Here is an 8,517-nt window from a genome sequence, read left to right on the forward strand (position 1 = left end):
ACGACTTAGCGCTCTTAAACGCGTGTGTCATTAAATACAGTCCTCCTGACAACAGGCCAGTGAAAAATCTAACAATCTACAGCAAAACCATCAATTATTATGGGCGTTATAACATACGTGTGCAGCTGGACGAAACATACACGTCGAACCCCCCCAGACGATTTAAATCCCTGACGAAACATACACGTCGAACCACGGCAACGGGTTAAACAACATATAAGCCTCAAAAAAGCCCCATTTAACACATTGCGGACCGGTTGTTTAACCCCTGAAGCGTGTGCGACGCACCGTATGCGTCCGCTCAGTTACATGCATCTAGCATGAGTTTAAGCGGGGGTATTTAAATCCCTCCCAGTGCTTTATTTTTGCAAACATTGAAGGTTTTGTGCAGACATTTACCTAAATATTTTTAAGCAACAAAATCGCTATTTGAAAAATTCCAAAAAATTATATTATATTTACAATTGTTTACAGTTCATTATTATAAATATCTATTTACATTTTGTCAAGCTATTTCTTTTTCCCAGCTCTCCATATCCAGCGTCTAGTAGTTTACCTTGGTGTGGCATTGCTCAAAACAGGGGTCTATGCAGAGAGATGGTGTCCCTGGCAATTTTTACACCTGTATCTGGTTTCTTTTCTCTTTCCGTTTTGTGTAGACACCACACATCCTCTTCCACCTTTGTAAGTTTCAGTTTTGGGATTTTCTTGAATGAAATGCTGACCCGTCAATCTCGTACATTCCATGTCGGTATCTGAAGGACTCCCTTTCCGCTTTTCTAAATTCTGTCCATGGGACTTTGCTATGATCTTATTCACTAAGTTTATTCTGAATAACAGATGATCTTTCTTGTTACCAGCCTTGCAGTACAGAATGTAAGCATTCAACACTGCCGTATTTACTTAGTGGTTGAATAATTTCTTGTACCACGCTTTTTGCCTTTTCCTTTCTAGCAAGAATGTTTCTAGTAGCTGATCTTTCAAGTCTGCACCTCCCATATATTTATTATACTCTATTACACACATAGGTTTATTTACAATTTCTAACCCACCCCTTCGACTTACGGGTTGCATTTAGTCTGAATGTTTAGTAGTCAGCACTGAGACATTGTGCTTATACTTCCACTTCAACGCCACCAATTTCCCACACTTTGCACTCCTTTCTTCAGTTTCTTTTTTAGATCTATTGGCATACCTTTGCGCGTGATTTTCACTGTTCCAACAGCATCTGTTGTCCTCTGAACTAATCTCTGGAAAAGATCGGGACTGCTATAAAAATTATCCATATAAACACATCTGCCCGAGTCTTAATAGTTTCTCGCACAAATTTAGAACAACTTTTGTTGAGAAAAGATCTGTCTCTGGTGATTCCACAGCCTAATTTTGTCCCTGATCCACTGTAAATTGTAAAATTCCACAAATATCCTGCGGAATCACAAAGTTCAAAAATTTTAATCCAAAACCAGGAAGCTTTCATAGGAATATACTGTTTCCATGAAAGTCTACCTTTCCACAATAACAAAGATTCATCGACACTTACTTCTTGGCCCGGTATGTACACTTTCTAGAACTTATTTTTCAAATATTCACTTACTGGAAGAATTTTGTACAATTTAGGGTCTCTTTTTGCAATTTCCCTATAGGTGGTATCTACAAAATGGAGAAATCTGGTCAGCAATGGAAACCTTTCTTCACTCATTACACTGGGAAAAAATGGTGTTTCTAAAATATGTTTCCTACTAAAATACATCCTGAGGTTTGGTTTCTGAATTATTCCCATCAGCATAAGCAAACCTAGGAATACCCTAATTTCATTCAAAGTTGTGGGAACCCACTTTTGAAAGCGTGATTTTATTTGCGTCAGGGGCAAGAAACTGTCCCGGCAGACAAGTTACGTGACCAAGATGCTATCAGCTCCGCTAAGAGAGTGTCACAAGGCAGAAAAGAAATGACAAATTCATAAATGTTGACACAGGCGTCAGGCAAATTCAACCCCTGGGTTCGTAACATCGTAAATCAGACACAGCTTTGTCGCCAGTAAGCCAAGCCAGTAAAAAAAAACACACACACACACACACACACACAGATAACAAGCACTCAATGAAAGCTAGCTAACAAATTATCTCCCTGAGGCAAGTCGGAGTGTGAGTTGGAACAATTCTTTCGTAAGCAGCAGACACCAGATGCTTTGTCCCAAGCAAAGCGAGTAGAAAAAATACCACACACAGACAGATAGCGAGGAATGAAAGAAGTCAGTATTAGCTTACATAAACATTCACTGGAAGTACATACATCAGAGCGTAGGTGTTAAGAATTCTTAGTGAAAAGTTTGGACGCAACATAAGCAGCGCGCACGCTTACAGCATGGGTTTGAGTGGACGCAGATGGTGCGTCACACACGCTTAGGGATTTAAATGGCTCCGCTTAAAGTCACGCTCAAGGGGTTAAATATTTAAATCACCCTGGGGACCGGGGTTTTTAAGCCTAGCACCCTAACTTGTGCACTGTTCAATTTAAAAATTAATATAAAATCTCCTAATTAATTTTATGAACTAAAATTTTTGGAGAACACTTACCAGAGCTCCCAGAAGTGCTTGCGCATGTGATTTCTTTGGAAACATTCCCCTTTGTGAAGAGGCATCACGCAGAAGTTGCAGATGAACACAGTCCTACTCTTCTTCTTGTGGACTGCGCACACACGGCACTGCCTAGAAGGGTACTTCTCTTGCAATGTTCACTCTTCACAATTCTCACGAGGGCATGTTTCCGCATATCACTTGAGAGTTGTCCAGGGGGGTCCACATGAGGCCTCCGGTGGGTGCGAACAGTTGGCCCCGGCTGCACTACGTCTGTGTCTGACGCAGGTACTGCCGCCACCGTGAGGTCAGTAGCCAAAATTTTTGCCAAGTTCAACAGAAATGCTTTGTATTTCAAAGTAGAATTTCTGTTCACCTTTTGAAAACCGAAAATGAATTGAAAAGTGCACAGTTTATAAGCCACAGTGCAACTTTCGTCGTCCATTTTACTGTTTTCCTAGGAAGGGAATAATAGGCCAAGTACTGGTCGGCCCTATCAACTCCCTTCATGAACATATTGTGACGTGTCGCGCTAGCTGGACGCCCCCCCCCCCCGGGCGCTGACGCGCCGAGCGGGGCCGAGGGTGGCCGAGACNCCCGGGAGCTGACGCGCCGAGCGGAGCTGAAGTTAGCAGAGTCCCAGCATCCTGGTAGCTATGCAACGCGAGTCAACAGCGGTGACGTCATCAAGGGAAACCGCTGTTGCTAGGCGGCAGTAAACAACTCCGGACAGCGTTGCTAGCAACACGGCACCGGCTGTTTTCTGCGTTGTCCAGAACAAGGCTAGATATGGAGCAGCGAAGACTATTCACAGTCAGTTACGAGTTAGTTCCGAGTTAGCCAGCAACCAGTCAGTTGTATTCTGGCATTTGCAGTGTAGTATTTGTGATACTGCCGATGGCAGTAATTGTCAGATTGTTAATTGTGTGATTCTAAGAGTGAATGTGAAATAAAATTCGCTATATCCAGTACGGCGTGAAGTTATTTGTCACGATATACAACCAACACGCGACACTATTATACTCGGAAATACAAAGAGGCTTCTTCACTTGCCCGTGGCGTCTCTGAACATCAACCATACTCGAATTGTGAATAGTGGAAACCATATTCACAAAGTGAGTATCCCTCCAGGACTGAAAAAGAATGTCCCCCTTCCTCCTGAATGTGGTGTCACCACGTTTCAGGCATTTACATTCCTCTTTCAGATCTGAAGGAAGGCCTCTATTCACCCTAATTGTACCACAAATATGTACTTTCCTTGAAAGTAGGTATTCTGCAGTTGCCACACTGTTGTAATAATTATCTTGACAAACGTGATAATTTTGATCTAGATAGGGGCCCAAAACAGAAACAATAGTTTCTTGCAATTTCTTGCCTTCAGCAGAATAAATTTCTAAATTTCCTATATAGCCTGAAGTGCTTTCCGTGACTACACGAACAAGTATAGTTACTGGCTAACTTCCTGGTTCATACATGGAAGCCTGGACTCGAACAAAGGCTTTTTTGTAAGTTTTGAGGTTTTCACGGCAATGACTATGAAGAAAGTCGTCTTCTGGGTTTAGGCGCCGTGTATTCTTCGTTTTGACCAAGGTTTCGGAGGAACGTATCGCCTCCATCTTCAGAGCAGTTGAATGGCTTGGAATGCAGAGAGCATTAGCTGTAGTGATAGGAAGTGAAAGGCGCTGCTTATATACGAAGTAGGCAGGGGGGGTGGTTAGGGAGAACGGACCAATAGGAGNAGCTATTGACTTCAAGTTTCCTGGATTCACTGGCCGTTCTATCCCCCCCCTTAGCACACAACATCATATATGGCCTTAATCGCTTTCCACTGCTCCTACTGGTCCGTTCTCCCTAACCACCAGCCCTGCCTACTTCGTATATAAGCAGCGCCTTTCACTTCCTATCAGTACAGCTACTGCTCTCTGCATTCCAAGCCATTCAACTGCTCTGAAGATGGAGGCAATACGTTCCTCCGAAACGTCGGCCAAAACGAATACACGGCGCCTAAACCCAGAAGACGACTTTGTTCAAAGGCTTTTTTCTTTAGGGTGTGACAGGAAATGAGCATGATCATGTTACTGGCTAAGCTAGCAAACATTCCCGAGGTCAACTACGTAGTAGTTATGATGCAACGTGGCCACACAGCGAGATATAGTGGGTTGCAACATAACGCGTCAGAAAAAGGCCAATTGGCTTGCCCGGTCCGCAACGCTATAGAAACGCGGAGGGCCAATTTGCCCCTCCGGTCCTGAATGTGTTAAGCCGCAAACCAGTTTATCCGCCCCCAGATAATCGAGAGTTGAGTGTACATTAAACTTTTCATTATCGAATTGCATGTCAAATATAAGATACAGTGCTAAACTTCCAAGTATATACAATGGTATAAAAAGATACGAGTGAATATAAAATACAAATTACAATAAAAGTTGAAGTCTTAAATAACCAGTTACATAGTCAAAGTATAGTTAAAAGTTGTATATGTGATGGTACTTGGAAGTTGGCAGTTGTAATTGTAACATATGTAATGCTTATATGGACATATTATATACACAATGACTTTTATTGTAATTTATATTTTATGAAACCCAAATGTTCATTACCATGTTCACAAGAGCCTTCCACTGGTCCCTATCCTGAACCAGATCAATCCAATCCATACCATCCCATCCTATCTCTCTAAGATCCATTTAATATTGTTCACCCACCTATGTCTTGGACTTCCCAGTGGTCTCTTTCCTTCTGGATTTCCCACCACTATCCTATATGCATTCCACTTCCCCATTTGTGATATGTGCCATGCCCATCTCATCCTCCTTGACTTGATCATTCTAATTACACGTGGAGAAGAGTACAAGTTATGAAGCTCCTCATTATGTACTTTTCTCCAACCTCCTATCACTTCATCTCTCTTCAGTCCAAATATTCTCAACGCCCAGTTCTCAAACACCCTCAGTCTATGTTCATCCCATAATGTCAGAGACCAAGTTTCACACCCATACAAAACCACGGGCATGATGATTGTAGTTTTGTGCATTCTAATTTTCATGTTTTTGGACAGCAGACCAAAAGACAAAAGGTTTTCGACCAAATGGTAGCAAGCATTACCCGAGTTCAGTCTCCTCTTAATTTCCTCCTCAAAGTTTTGTTTTGTTATAGTCGTTCCCAAATATCTGAACTGTGCCACATTTTCAAAACATGTTACCTACCATGTCTTGATTGTGCCCTGCATTTTGGTGATGAGAAAGCATCATATACTTACTGTTATATTTTAGCGTCCTGTTGCACTGATTTAAGTCCATGATTTATTTTATCCGTCTTCTAGTGCATACATTCATCTATCACCTCTTCTCACTCACTACATACCCAGCAGGTCCAGCAGTATAACACACGCAGTCACAGGAGCGAGACGCAACATAGAGCACAATACACGATAGTGAAAGAGTGCTCCAACAGACGATGATAGACGTGACTCGCGTAATGAAACACGACGTAAGAATGAAATATGCTGTATAATTTTAATATTTTATCACTTAACATTTATCAGTATATATGATAAATATATATTTTAGTTATTTTAGTATGTATAGACAAGGCATGCAATGAACTAGTTTGTCGTGGATTGGATCAGCACCTGAAGATGGCACATTTGTGCCGAAACATGTAGTGAGTGAGAAGAGGTGATAGATGAATGTATGCACTAGAAGACGGATAAAATAAATCATATACTTACTTTTCTCTGTTTACTTCTAGACCAACCTCTTTACTAGCATCAGTTATGGTTTAAGGTTTCACAATATCAGCATAGTCCAGCAGCTAAAGCATCCCATTTAATTTCAGTCCCAAATGGTTTTTCAGGACCTTCCTAATGGCATATTCTAAAGCAAAGTTGAAAAGCAGTGGTGACAAAAGCATCTCCCTTCAGACCATTCTGAATAGGAAAATTATCAGACAAAGTTTACCTATACAGACTTTTGTTTAAACATATTTTAATCAGCATAACTAGTTTCATGGGTACCCCCAACTCTATCAGAATACTGTACAATACTTGCCTCCTAACTGAATCATATGCTTTTTTGAAGTCACTGTACTCCCAATTTTTCTGCAGTATCTGATGAATGCCAAAAAAATCTGATCAGTAGTTGATCTGTTATGTTGAAACCCACACTCATGATCCCCACTAATTTCATCTATATATGAACTTAACCTTTTGTATAAAGTTAATTAAAGTGATATCCCATAACAATTACTACAGTCAGTTTTACCAACATTCTTGTAAGTTGGTATAATAATAGACTCCTTCCACTGATCAAGCAATTCTTCCTCATCTATATAAATACAAACGTAAATGTTGGTTTACGTTTGTAAACGAAAGTTCTTCACCGCTTGCTTTGAAATTTTGACACAACGTTGCATTCGAATGCACGCGTTTTTATATACCTACTAGCTGTACTCGGCCACGTGTGAATCCGAAAAGTAAATGTTCATTTGTTAGTCGTCTTAAATCTCCGAATGTTCTTCACCGATTGCTTCGAAATTTTGTCACAAAGTTGCATTCGAATGCGCGTGTGTTTTTATATACCTACTAGCTGTACCCGGCCACGCATGAATCCGAAAAGTAAATGTTCGTTTGTTAGTCGTCTTAAATCTCCGAAAGTTCTTCACCGATTTCTTCGAAATTTTGACACAACGTTGCATTCGAATGCGCGTGTTTTTATATACCTACTAGCTGTACCCAGCCACGCGTGAATCCGGAAAGTATACTTCCATGGAAACGCAATAACAGTTGCATAGGAATTGCCGAAACAACAAACGCCTTTCCCTGGAGATTAAAGGATAAGAGGTTCCGTTGCGTAACAACGGGTGAAACCGGAAAGTATACTTTCATGGAAACGCAATAACAGTGGGCCGTTGCATAGGGATTGCCGAAACAACAAACGCGTTTACCCGGAGATGAGAGAATAAGAGGTTCCGTTGCATAACAACGGATGAAACCAAGCGTTTCCCCGGTGATAGACAACAGAAGGCTCACTGTATAGCATCCGCCGAGGTATAAATAGTCCAGCTTGGACAAGAAGAAGTCAGTCTCGGGACAGATGCCGAGGGATACAGAAGAGTCTGGAAGTAACCGCGGAAGGAGTCAGTCTTGGGATAGCTACCGCCGAATATAAACAGTTTCGATTTATTTTCATTTTGATTTAATTATTTCGTGTGACATTGCGTTGGAATTGGGCTGTGTCTTTACCATAGCATTCATTTCGTGAGTATAGTTTATTTTTCATTGTTTTTCATTTCGTTTTCTTAACTGTTTTCCTTATTTTTCAGTGCAATTGGCTGTGGGTTTTTGCTGTGTCGATTGATCTGCATTTGAATTGAAATATTTCGTTAGACTGAGCCACAGCGACGCGTGGCCGGGTAGAGCTGGTTAAAAATAGAATTAATGAATTTAAGAATTTCAGACCAAGTTTCTCCTCCTGCTTGAATTGGTTCTGCCAGAATTTGATCACTACCAGACGATTTATACCTTTTCAACTTTTCAGTAGCAATTTCTACCTCAAAAGGACTAGAATCAGGTACTAATGGCTCAGCTGTATATATTTCTATCTGCCTAACATCACTGACCCTATTTACATTCAATAACAGAGTAGTAGTTCTTCCATCTATTCAAAATGTTGTGGAAATCTGCAAGCAGATTACCATTTTCATCCTTCACTAAGTTACTTCTAAGGCCACGCCATAGCTCAAGCGGTTAGTCTCTCTGGCTTCCCATCGCGGCAGCCCAGGTCTGGTCAAGTGGGATTTGTGGTGGACAAAGTGGCACTGGGTTAGGTTTTCTCCAGGTACTTCAGTTTCCCCTGCCAATCTTCATTCCACCAATTGCTACACAATCACCCTCACCTATCATCTGGGGCTGGAACAATAGGCCAGAAGTGGCCACAGTACA

This window comes from Cryptotermes secundus, unplaced genomic scaffold (assembly GCF_002891405.2).
Source record: "Cryptotermes secundus unplaced genomic scaffold, Csec_1.0 scaffold1171, whole genome shotgun sequence".
Taxonomy (NCBI): Eukaryota; Metazoa; Arthropoda; class Insecta; order Blattodea; family Kalotermitidae; genus Cryptotermes; species Cryptotermes secundus.